General features: G+C 39.7%; 2 long non-coding RNA genes across 2 annotated transcripts; one reads left to right on the top strand and one right to left on the bottom strand.

Moving 5' to 3' along the window:
* The first annotated feature begins 1,622 nt into the window (after window positions 1-1,622).
* LOC146372261 (uncharacterized) lies at window positions 1,623-3,787 on the top strand. The gene is made up of 3 exons (XR_014802699.1): window positions 1,623-1,910; window positions 2,099-2,161; window positions 2,515-3,787. It is a non-coding gene; the product is annotated as an uncharacterized LOC146372261 (long non-coding RNA).
* A 9-nt stretch (window positions 3,788-3,796) lies between these two features.
* LOC146372260 (uncharacterized) lies at window positions 3,797-11,330 on the bottom strand. The gene is made up of 8 exons (XR_014802692.1): window positions 10,110-11,330; window positions 8,662-9,070; window positions 8,395-8,455; window positions 7,363-7,458; window positions 6,851-7,143; window positions 5,227-6,554; window positions 4,920-5,109; window positions 3,797-4,663 (listed from the first exon to the last, which is right to left on the bottom strand). It is a non-coding gene; the product is annotated as an uncharacterized LOC146372260 (long non-coding RNA).
* Window positions 11,331-12,869: the final 1,539 nt, after the last annotated feature.

Here is a 12,869-nt window from a genome sequence, read left to right as displayed (position 1 = left end):
CTGCAGCCTTAAACGCTGCATTTTAAGGCCGATTACGTCACAGTGGCGCGCCGAAGGCTGCTCGAAATGCGGCCCTCAAATGCGTCCTTCATTTCCCTGAATTTTAAGGCTGTGGCAGTGTAGACTTCGTGATCCACAGTGACTTTTTACAGGTGTATACAGATGGGTCAAAAGATCCTAAGACAGAAGCAACTGGTGTAGCAGTGGTAATTCCGGTGTTAAATATCAAGATTGCGAAAAGAACATCAACCCGTCTGGGTGTATATGCTGTTGAATTGTTTGCCATACTGCTTGCTCTAGAATGGGTGGAGGACAGCAGGGTCTCAAAAGTACTGATATGCAGTGATTCATTGTCCGCATTATTAAGTATTGAACAGGGTTACACAACTACCCATCAGCAAATTCTGTATGACATTCTTTTTGCTCATCATAGACTGTCTGACCAAAATAAACATGTAGTAATAATGTGGACTCCGGCTCATGTGGGTATCTTGGGTAATGAAAGCGCAGATAGGTTGGCCAAAGCAGCTGTTAAAAGAGTCGCCATAGATGTAAAGTTACCATTGTCAAAATCTGAAGGGAAAAGTGTAGTTTGGGCAGAAAGTAGAAACTTATGGCAATTGGCATGGGATAATGAAACAAAAGGGAGACATTTATATAGGGTGCAAAACACAATAGAAGCTAAGAGGAGTAGCGGATTGCAGAGACGTGAGGAGGTTGTTATCAGTCGAATACGAACGGGCCACTGCTTTTTAAATGGTACTCTTTTTCGGATAGGGAAACATCCGACTGGGTTGTGTGATGGGTGCACTGATATGGAGACGGTTGAGCATGTACTCCTTAGTTGTAGGAAGTATGCAAGTCACAGGAGGGTGATGTGGGGTGACATGAGTGGTGGACGGGAACTTACATTTGAACAAGTGGTTAATAAGTTAAGTCATGGTGAAGGGAAAGTGGTGGTTTTTCGTTTTTTGAGAAATACTGGTCTCATCAAGAGGATCTGAGGATTCAGGAGTGACGGACGGTTAACAGCCAGGAAATGGCAGTAATGCAACAGTTTTGGATGCAAGCTGCCGTTAAACTTGACTGAAGAAGAAGAAGACTTCGTGGTCCCATATATCCCACAATTCATAGCGCGGCAGTCGGTGTGGATAATTCTGCCGCAGACGGCAGAAGCGGAGCGGCCGAAGAGTAAACTGTGAAAAGTAAGTACTGAATATTATGTCACTTATTTATGTGCAAATGTTTAATAATGAGGAAGGACATTAAAACATTACTGTTGACCACATGTCGGCAAAGTTATTTGCCATTAGCGATGTTTGTACGTTCAGCTTTTACTTGCTTTTAAAGCCTTTAAAATATAATACAATGGTCTATGGGGCGCCGTTTGTAAACTGAAACATGCCGAAATTAACGGCAACATTTTTCCACATTTAGCTCTAAATCTTACAAAAACATGTTTTTTCGAGTCATTTTTTACAACATTTAGTAAAATATTTGTAACTTTTCATATTTAAAACAGGATTTTAAATGTTAAATCTAAATGCTAAATGTTAAATCTAAATGTTATATTTAAATGTAAATGTTAAATGTAAATCTAAATGTTATATATAAATCTAAATGTTACGGGAAACTAAATATTTAGCTAATATGCAAATTTATTGTACGGGTCAACGGAAATACCAAAATAAAAGCTTCAAGAAAACCTCCCGCGCTAAAGTGTGCCGGTCGTGGTCAGGTTCTGTGTTTGCGCTCCTCTCACGGTCACTTTTGACTGCCATGAGCTGCTTCACCTATTCCCTACCAGCATGTCCAGCGATTTAGCTGAAAACATTGGAAGAGCCGTTTTGTCGGCCATCCAACGATTCAGCGGTAGTGCACCCTCGACCTCACAAACGCCGCAGCACTTGGTAAGTTTATTATATAGCATTTTGGACGGGTTGATAGCAGTGTTAGCAAAACTAGCAAAGCTAAATTACTTAGCTAGTCCTCAATTATTTCATTTGGTAGGCAGCAGACAGAGATCGAACATCATACAACTCTATTTATTTATTTGGTAGGTAGGTAACAGTCGTTCTTGATGTAAATGTTTCCTTAGGAATCCAGCAATGCACCTGGACCAAGTAGACCTGCCGTCTCCACTGGGATACCATACCGCTCGGTAGGCCTTCTTACACATATCATTTAGCTGACTGGTTTTTGTTTTTATTTTGGTGTTATATGTCACCTTAAATTAAATCCTGTCAAAGTAATGATTCTGATTCTACATACATTTCATCTTCTTAGGGGTCCATCACTAGCAGTGTCACATCACCACCAACAACATTCACAAGTTTTACGTCATATTTTATTACTGTTTTTGCTGTGAAGTGTCTTTTGATTGCTCACTTTAATATTTTAAAACTATTGATAAAATATTACTCTCTAGCTAATCTGTCACAGTACAGTTGCCTCAAATTACCCATCTTTTGTTATAGAATTGTGCTCATTGAGATTATCTGTGCCGTGTTCTAGGATGGTTACCAAGGAAGGCTTCAGATTTCCAAAGAGGAATTGGAAAATGTTCTTTCCCTGAAAACATCTTTTACTGAAGCTGCATCTATCCTTTCCATCTCCAGGCCCACTCTGTATAAGTTACTGCAAGACTATAATATCTCAGAGTCAAAATTCAATGTAATCAGTGACCATGAGTTAGATCAGATAGTGTCCAGATAAAAACTGAACATCCAAATGTTGGAGAAGTGATGCTGATGGGTCATTTGCGTTCCAAAAACATAGTGGTTCAAAGATGGCGCGTAAGAGAGTCACTGCGGAGGGTGGACTCGGCTGGTGTTCTATCCAGAAGAACTGCAGTTGCTCGGCGAGTATATTCTGTGCCTCATCCAAATTTCATATGGCACATAGATGGAAATCACAAGCTGATTCGTTGGAAGTTTGTTGTTCATGGTGCAATAGATGGCTACAGCAGGATGTTGATGTTTCTTCAGTGCTCCAGCAATAATCGAGCTGAGACTGTGAAAGCCCTCTTTACTGCAGCTGTTGGACAATTTGGCAGACCCCTGCATATCAGGACTGATCATGGAGGAGAGAACACTCAGATTTGGGAGGACATGCGAGCAAGCAGGGGTGAAAGCTCTGTCTTAATGGGAAGTTCTGTGCACAACCAGAGGATTGAGCGTTTCAACCGTGACTTAAACAACAACTGTAGCCACATTTATGCACCTATATTTTATGAATTGGAATCACTTGGTATCCTAGACTTAGAAAATGCAACAGACCTATTTTGCCTTCATTATGTGTTTCTACCACGAATCAACCGCACTTTGAAGGAATTCAAAGCTGGATATAACAATCACTCTATTTCCACTGAAGGTAATAGAACTCCCATCCAGCTTTTTGCCTGCGGAACTCATGTGTTTCATCGTCACAACCCAGAACTTTCTACAGCAGAGGTCTCCATACCCTCCTTGTCAAACTCTCAAAGTAGGTTTGTCCCATTAAATGACAGCGATTTACAAGAGCTATATACAAGCATTCACCCTTATGAAGAAGACAACAATAATGGTAAAACATTGTTTCAACGAACACAGCAGTATATTTTTAACAAACTTGTAAATGTGTGACCTCAACCACAGGATACCAGTGATGTTCTAAAGAGTGATGACACTTAGTATTCTTAAATGCTGTACAGCAAATGCGTTTTTTGTACTACTGCAGAAGCCCCCTCCCCTCTAGCAGTGATACCTCCTGCCACATAAGGACTCAAAGTTAATGACTGATAGTGACTCATAGGCTATTCAGAAGGCTACAACCACTTTTGGTTTATAGGTAAAAACAGTTATTCATATTGCAGTAAAGCCATCAAATTCACACTGTAACAGTGTAATACAGTATAACAGTGAAAATTATCAACACAGAACAGTCAGTCTTTAAATCAATTCACAAGATTATCTACAGTATTGTGCTAATCATTGTAAAGTTGCAATAGTCTTAATAAATGTTGCTGTTAGATGTCTAAGTAATCCTGGCTTGTTCTACAAAGCATGTTTAGTATACTCTGTGCATAAACTGTTTTGAAATGTCCTTGTTTAAAAAAAAAAAAAGAAAAAAAAAAGAAAAAGCTTAATAAAATTATTAATTGTATTACACCAGTGACTTTATTGATTTGCCGTTGAAAATACAGAGTTAGCATTTTTATAAATCTATTGAAGCTTTGAAAATTATTACATTTCAACATTAAATGCAGTCAGAATTTATTTCAACTATCTTGTATGAAGCAAAGTTACTTGAAACTACAATTAATGAACAGGATTAGAGTTAACCAACCCACCATTTTAATTTCACTTTTTTGGAACATGTTTAATGGTGCTGAATAAAGCTCCATTCATGAGTGCTACTAAGAAGCAGTAATGAAAAGCATCATCAGCCATTGTTGTTTCATTCACAAAAAGCTGAAGCTCATTTGCACATGTGTGTGCAATCAGGAGATGTTTGCTTTCATCGTGAATGAATGTTATTTTAGGAGCTGGTTGAAAACCTATGGCTGGAACCTTGCTGCTCCCGTTGGCAAAAGCCAAGATGTGACCAGGCCTCAAAGCCTTCACAAATGCCTCTTCATCCTTGGTAAGAGTCCTTTCTCCAAGTGCGTCTCTCAGCTCTATATCTAAAAGCAAAGAAAAACCACCGTTAACCTGGGGACACTAAAATAGTTAAAGCTTGAGCTAACAACTAAATGATGGCTAATGTATTTATAAAAAATACAGAGGTTCTGTCTTTGCTTTGCTTGTCAGTTGTAAGCTATCATACATCTTTATTCCTGTTTTGTGTGTGCATGTGACATAAAAAGACAAATTAAGTTTTACTTTAGTGTCCTGAATTGTTTCATGGCCAGACTACATTATATGTGAATTTCTGCTTACTTTCGACACACTGGAGAAATTCCCGAAATTTGACCACCATCAGCTCCTCTCTAACTCTTCTGTTGCTCCCAAGGACAGAATAACTTGGCCTGAGAACCCCAGCAATTAAACTGGCTGTCAGATCTTTGTCCTCCCCCGATAGGTCAAGCAGAACACGCAAACTGGGGTTCTCTCTCAGGAGTGATAAAATCTAGACAGAAAAGTTTAAATAATGGTTAAATTCCAGTTTTAAATACAAAAAGTAGCTCACTCTAAATGTTTATTATAAAATAATGACCAATTGATACAGAAAAAATATAAATCTCACTCCATAGTAGGACAAGCCATCAGTTAGTTGATCGAAACAGCTTTGCCGTTGCAGAACTGCAAGGTATAGAGCTGCGTTTTTCACAAACAGATCTTTATTGGCCATGGTGACTGTGAGTGGAAGACCTTCAACTTGATATCGCCATGAGTCGCAGCAGCTGACTGCTTCCTCCAAATCATGTTGAGTTGTTGCATTTACAACCTAAATATTTAAGAAAAACACTTTAAATGTTTGTTTTTTACCAGTGTACACAAATACTGCAGATGGTTCATTTTAATTGGACTCGAAACGTTTTTGTTTTGGTTTATTTGGCTGTATTTCACCAATTTTTTTTTTTTTAACAAAAAGGAAACAAATTGAAAATATAATACATGGAATTGCCTCTAATAACCAAAAGTGTATTTATTATATATTATAAAAGAAGACCAGAAGACTTGTGAATATAGGAAATGTTACAATATTCTTGTTATAATATTGCAATTCACCTTTTTCAGATACTCTCTTAACTCAGGGCTGTCATGGTCCCTGTGCCTCACCAGCTGATCCTGTATTAGGCAACATGTTTTTTTTCTCTCTCTCTCTCTCACTCACACTCTCACTCACTCACACACACACACACACACACACACACACACACACACACACACACACACACACACACACACCCCCCTGCCTCCCGCCCCTGGCCCACGCACCTGCTGCCTATCGGGATGATCGCAAGGCCAATTTAAGACTGCAGCACTGTGTCACTCGTCGCTGGATCGTTGAGCTATCAGCGTCAGTCTCTCAACCATTAGTGAGTTAAACTCCATAAAATTGTTTCCGTCTGTTCGTCATTAACCCCGTCTCTGTGTGCAGATCTACCCCGGACCTTTCCCTGCCTGCCTGTTTCCGTGTGGACGAGTGAGTGGATTTATGTTTCCCCAGTGTGGGGAGTGAAGAGAGAGAGCCTTTGGAGTGCGTCTGATTCCCGTCTTTCCCCTCACATACCCCGGAACCCTGGACCCCCCTCCCCTCCCTCCAGCACGTTGTAAATAGTATCACCTGGTGTCGTTGTGTAAATAAACTGATTGTTAACTCTGCAAAGATTCCCGGTCTGCGCCTGAGTCCATTAACTAAAACGTGACAAGGGTCACCTATATCATCCGGTGTTAGGTGTACTTGAAGAATGTCTCCTGACACAATGTAGTCTACTACATGTGGAGAGAGAAAGGCAGGTGCTTCTCCACCTTGCACTATTATCGTGGACAACATCCTGCCAATGGTTCGATATACTCCATTTTGCAAGTGTAGGATGTTAAATTTCAGTGTGCATCCATTTGGTGTAGCTGAAAAATAACACACAAAAAAGTATATTCTGTACAGACCCCAACTGATATCTTGAGATTGACAGACAAAAATGTATTACTTTTTTTTTTTTTTTTTTTTTTTACTGTTTCAGACACACAGAACATAACAGATTTATTATCTGTAGTCATTTATTAACTTGTTAATGTTCTGTCAAACAATGTTCAGATCAGGTGGTTGTTGCGTTTGTAACATTATAAAAACGAGTGTCGTCAACAAGCCTTTAGGCCTTGAGTGAGTAAGTAAGTTAGTTAGTTTGTCTATGAAATCATATTACCTTCAAAAGCACCACTGTCCTGAAAGATGGCCTTCACCAGTAAACGGAAAAACTCCCGCCTTGGCCCCCCAAGGTCAGCAGCATCTTCCTCTGTATCATGTTCATCGCTTGCAAATGTGACATAAAGCATCTCACAGCTTTCTGCAAACTTGGGTCTCTTGAACTGACGCAAAGCAGTCGACCACACATTGGCTCGACTGATATGAAGTTGTCTTGTTCCTGGTGTAATGACTTTCTCACTATGAGCTCTAAGAAGACCTTCAATTTCTTCTTTGCTGAGCTTCTTAAAAGACCTATATAAAAAAGGGACAATGACAAACAGATCTTGGGGAAAAATGGAAATTTGCTGTACATTTGACTCAAGTGCACAGAGTTACAACAGATAATTATGCTGTGATAGTCCATATTAAATTAGTCAGAAATGAGCAATTACCTTTGTAACTGCAAAAAAATGATGCAAGTAAAGATGCAAATAAGATATTCAATTATCAAAGGTTACTTTCAAATCTTACCTTGAAATATGAACTTCACTCTGTCTATCAGACTCTTCTAGGAGGCTACGCTGAATTGCCTCTTCAAGAGCTTCATCTTACTCCAGAAAAATAGGGCTAAGTAGATAAGAGATATTAGAAATCATAAAACATGTCAGCCTTGAAGAATTTCTCACACTACATCATTAAAAAAAAAAAAAATTAAATGTAAATCCTAAAGTTGCAGTCATTCAGCAAAAAAAAACCCAAACATGCAAATTGGAAACCTGCATCAAAACAATATCCTAAACAACATCTAAAATGAAGGATTTCTTTAACCCCTAGACAACAGCTTACACAAATTCTGCCACATTATATGGAAACATCTGCTGTCCCTCTGCCTGTCCCTCATTTTCACTGTCTTGAATGCAGCCCTCTGTTTCCTGATGCTTGGCCTCACTTTCACCTGGTGTTGTAGACAACGCATGATGCACTGAACAAAGGAAAGAAGGTCAGCATGACTTGCTTCATAATGTTAACAGAGCCTTTATATATCCTTATATTAGTTTAAGTGAAAGTTGGGCACATATTCCTCCTTGGCTGTAATCACCTGTGATAATCCATAAACATTAAAATGGTAAATGGCCTGTATTTGTATAGCGCTTTTACTAGTCCCCCCTAGGGACCCCAAAGCGCTTTACACACCCAGTCATCCACCCATTCACACACTGGTGGAGGCAAGCTACAGTTGTAGCCATAGCTGCCCTGGGGCAGACTGACAGAAGCGAGGCTGCCATATCGCGCCATCGGCCCTTCTGGCCAACACCAGTAGGCAGTAGGTGAAGTGTCTTGCCCAAGGACACAACGACCGAGACTGTCCGAGCCGGGGCTCGAACCGGCAACCTTCCGATTACAAGGCAAACTCCCAACTCTTGAGCCACGATCGCCCCAATTGGACAAATTAATGATGCTCTCATCAAACAAACCCCCCAGGAATTATTACGCACTGCAGTAACAAAATCTAACTGGTCATTGAGCTTAGAACCTCACTAGGTTTTCATTCACGTCACATACCTCGTCTTCTCCGGCAGACTGGACTTTCAAAGTCACTGTCAGACAGCTCTTCTGGTTCCTCCTGAGGGAAAAGAAAGCATGTTCTACATAAAATCAAATACAGTTGCATCAAATCACTGGTAACACAGAGGCACATGGCTGTACTAAAAACTGTTTACACCTGCTAAAACTGCAATATTAATTAATACAATTAATAAAATTATGTTAAGGGAACAGACTCACTTTTTAGACAATAAATATTTCTGCACTGCAATATAAAATGTTTACCTGTGCAGGTTTTTGTATCCCTGCCATTATATAGAGGCAGGTGGTGGAACAAATCGAGCCAACTTCTTGGCCACCCCAAAGAAAACTGCTAGAAACATTTGGTTTCATTAGTCGTTTACATCCTCTAATTGTACTCAAATACTCAAAAGGGATTGTCTGGCCAGTTGACAGTGCAAATGTTCTTCTGAAGATTGCTGCTATTTCTTCTCTAAGTTGTGCTTCAGACCAGTCAGATGTAAAGGAAATCTTCCCAATAAGGCCATCTTGTATCTCCTCTCGGTATGAGAAACGTTGATGCTGAAGACAAGGGCAAGCACACAACATCTTTTGTATAGTGTTTGCAGGTCTTGTTTTTTCTCACAAAATGTGAGCGCGTAGCATGAGCTTGAGGAACTGATGGAAGAGGAACCTGAAATGAATTCAAACACAGATACAGATAGACACCTATGCATTACAATACATCCGTAAGGTTTCTGTTATCTGTTTATTTAAAAAAAACAAAAAAAAAAACTGTAGACTCAGACCATCTTACTATTGTCTACCCATTACACAGAAAACTGAACCTTTTGTATCCTGTAGATTAGCATTTGGTGATTGTTGGTCAAGTTGGTGATTCAGTCCCCAGGTGCTCTAATCTAGAGCTCCCAATGGGTTTATCTGAGTATGACTATGTGCGAATGTTGGACAGAAAAAGTGCTTGTAATAATCTGTGCCTGTGAATGGGTAAATGAGATCTGTTGTATAAAGTGCTTTGAGCACTCAATTAGAGTAGAAAAGGCCTGTAGTTAGGTCAGTGTGTATTTGGACCCTAACAAGTTTTATTTTGTTGCCCGTTTACTGAAACATTTTCCAATCATAATTTTATCATGAACATGATGTGCAGACTCAGCTTTAATTTAGGGTATCCATATTAAAATGATGATGTCATTACCAATTAAGCAGATAAAAGGCCTGGAATTGATTTGAGACGTAGTGTTTGCATTTTGAAAATTTTACTGTGAACAGACAATATGCGGTCAAAGAGAACATAACAGAAAAAAGAAAATTAAGAAATTAATACAGCCACTTCAGTGACCATCAAAACGATGAAAAATATTGACGTAAAATTTATTTTGCGACACCACAGAACAAATGATAGCGTATAATATGAAATGATAGATGTTTTCATATCGTCATATCGAACAGCCCTAATACAGAGGGTTCACTGCAAGGTGCAAGCCACTCATAAGCCTCAAGAATAGAAAGGCTAGAATGGACTTAACAAAAAAACAAAACAAAAAAAACATCTAGTAGGGCTGCACGATTTTGCATAAAATGAGAATCACGATTTTTTGGCTTAGAATTGAGATCACGATTTTCTCTTCCAGTATAAATATTTATTGCACTTATTAACTGCACATCAACTTCGTAACAGTAGAGAGTGAACATAAAAACAACAAATGTCTCACGTTTTGTGGTTGCCGCAAAATGTTGTACTGCTTGAAATTCCGTCTCCACCGTTGCTCGACACTGCGTGTATAGAGCAGGTAGTGCAACAATAGAAAAATAGTTGCGGGACGGCACTGTGTAGCGTTTGTCTAGGGTGTTGATCATTTTCCTAAATCCCTCGTTTTGCACAGTGTTGATGGGAGCCATATCTTTGGTCAGGTGATAAGTGATAGCCTCCGTAATTTCTTTGTGCCTGCGGGAGTTCGACGTGTATAGGGAAGCGCTGTATAAGGTTCCCGTTATTGATGTTTGGGTGGTTGACCGGGACGGATTTTCTCCAGTCACTTTCTCGTCATCCCTGACGTGCTCTCCGTTGTTTTTTCCCTGCTAATTTTAGCATCACACGGCACAGCTTCTGTATCACGTGGTATAAGGCTCCGCCCTTGTCATTTGTTGAGCAGGAAGAGTGAGCGCTTGTTTTCATGCAGATTACGTCCCGGATCAAAATGCGGTACAATCGTCGTCGTCGTCGTCTTTTTTTTTTTTTTTTTTTTTTTTTTAAATCGTTGTCATTTGGAAATGAGATCGCACATAAGTATGAATCGAGATCGCGATTTTCTAACGATTAATCGTGCAGCCCTAACATCTAGTAAAAGCCAGCAAAATTTTGGAAAAACATTCTTTGGACAGATAAAACCAAGATCAACCTCTACCAGAATGATGCCAAGAAAAAAGTATGGAGAAGGTATGGAACGGCTCATGATCCAAAGCATCTGTAAAACATGGCAGAGGCAGTGTGATGGTTTGGGCGTGCATGGCTGCCAGTGGCACTGGTAGTGTTTACTGAATATGTGACACAGGACTGAAGCAGCTGAATGTGTTCAGAGACATACTTGTCTGCTTAAGTCCAGCTAAAAGTAGTCACATTGATTGGGCAGCATTTAATAATAAAGATGGAAGACGACCCAAAACATACAGTCCAAGCACCCCATGACTTTAATAAAGTAAAGAAATAGAATATTCTTGAATGGCCAAGTCAGTCACTGGATTTTAACCCAATTGAGCATACATTTCAGTTGTTGAAGACTAAATTTAGGACAGAAAGGCCCACAAACAAACAGCAACTGAAAGCCAATGCAGTAAAGGCCTGGCAGAGCCTTAGTAAGGAGGAATGCCTGCATCTGGTGGTGTCCATGACTTCAAGACTTCAGGCTGTCATTGCCAACAAAGGGTTTTGAATAAAGTAATAGAAATGATCATTTTATTTTCAGTTATTTAATTTGTCTAATTACTTTAGAGCCTCTGAAATGATAGGATTGTGTTTACAAATTACTTTTTTCCCCTCACATTTTTATGCATTCATTTAGTCCAACCCATTGAATTAAAACTTAATGTCTGCACTTCAACTGCATTGGAGTCGTTTCATTTTTAATTCATTCTGGTAATGTACAGAAGCAACATTAGAAAATGTGTCTGTATCCAAATATTTATGAACCTGACTGTATATCAAAACCAGTCAGCTAAGATAAGATAACATACCTTTATTAGTCCCACAAGGGGAAATTTCATGATAAATAAATTAAATGATATGTGTAAGAAGGCCTACCGAGCGGTATGGTATCTCAGTGGAGACGGCAGGTCTACTTGGTCCAGGTGCATTGCTGGATTCCTAAGGAAACATTTACATCAAGAACGACTGTTACCTACCTACCAGTTGTATGATGTTCGATCTCTGTCTGCTGCCTACAAGTGATGTGCGGATCGATCCTGAAATATCGATTCCTCTGATACCAATCATTTATGTTCTAGAATCGATTCTCACATTAAAATATCGATATATTAGTAATTTGGGGTAAATTTGTAGTTTATCATTAACAGGAACACAGTGGAAAGAAACTAACATTCGGATTGTCTACATTCAAAGGAACTACTTCCTCTTCCGCCTTTCATAGTCATGTGTGAAATACGGCTGTATAAATGTCTCGCAGCCGCTGGCGTGCGCGCTCGCAACAATGGCTGAGCGTAATTGGAGTCATGTGTGAACGTATTTTACCTCCACAAACAGCTGAGACGTGGTTTGCGATACATGTGGCAAAAAAGTGAGGTGTTGTGGCCATACTCGCCAACCTCGAGACCTCAGAATTAGGGAGACATTCAAAAGGGCTGTTGGGGGTGGTGGTAAATACATTTTACAGGGTTTATTTATCGAATAAAATACGTTAAATGTCACCGTTATTATTGCCCGGCCTGGAAACAGCGGGGGTGTCCAAATTCAGAGGCTGCTTCCACCTGAGGACCCGGCCTTCGGGGTCTAAACAAAGCCGGGTAGTACGTCACGAGCTCCCTCGGTGGAGTGAAACTCTGCCGTCTGCTCCTTGCTATCTAATTTATAACCGGGCGCTGACGTAAACTCTCGACCGTCTCACACTTTGTTTAATTAGTTTTCTGTTTAACGTTTATTCAGCTGTGTGGAAACCCCGGAGGAACCCTCCCGAGGGATTAATAAAGTTACATTTAATTTAATTTAATCTAATCTAATAACTTTAATCTCAGCCAAACCGATTTACTCACGAACAAATAAAACACTGAAAAAGCCAAACAATAACATTTTTAAGTTATCAAAGTGACTTGTATATCATGTTTAACCCGAGTAGTGAAAGACCGCGGGGGTTTGAAGACGATGTGTCGGTCGGCTCAGATATTTGAAGTTTACACAGCTACATTCTCACCTGAAAATATGTTAAAAGTTTTTTTGCGACCCAGAAAGAGAAATAAGAGTA

The sequence above is a fragment of the Perissodus microlepis genome, chromosome 15 (assembly GCF_051167445.1).
Source record: "Perissodus microlepis isolate ML-2025 ecotype Zambia chromosome 15, ASM5116744v1, whole genome shotgun sequence".
In the NCBI taxonomy this organism is placed as follows: Eukaryota; Metazoa; Chordata; class Actinopteri; order Cichliformes; family Cichlidae; genus Perissodus; species Perissodus microlepis.
The sequence above is the reverse complement of the archived record's forward strand: the minus strand, read 5'-3'. Positions and strand labels throughout refer to the sequence as shown.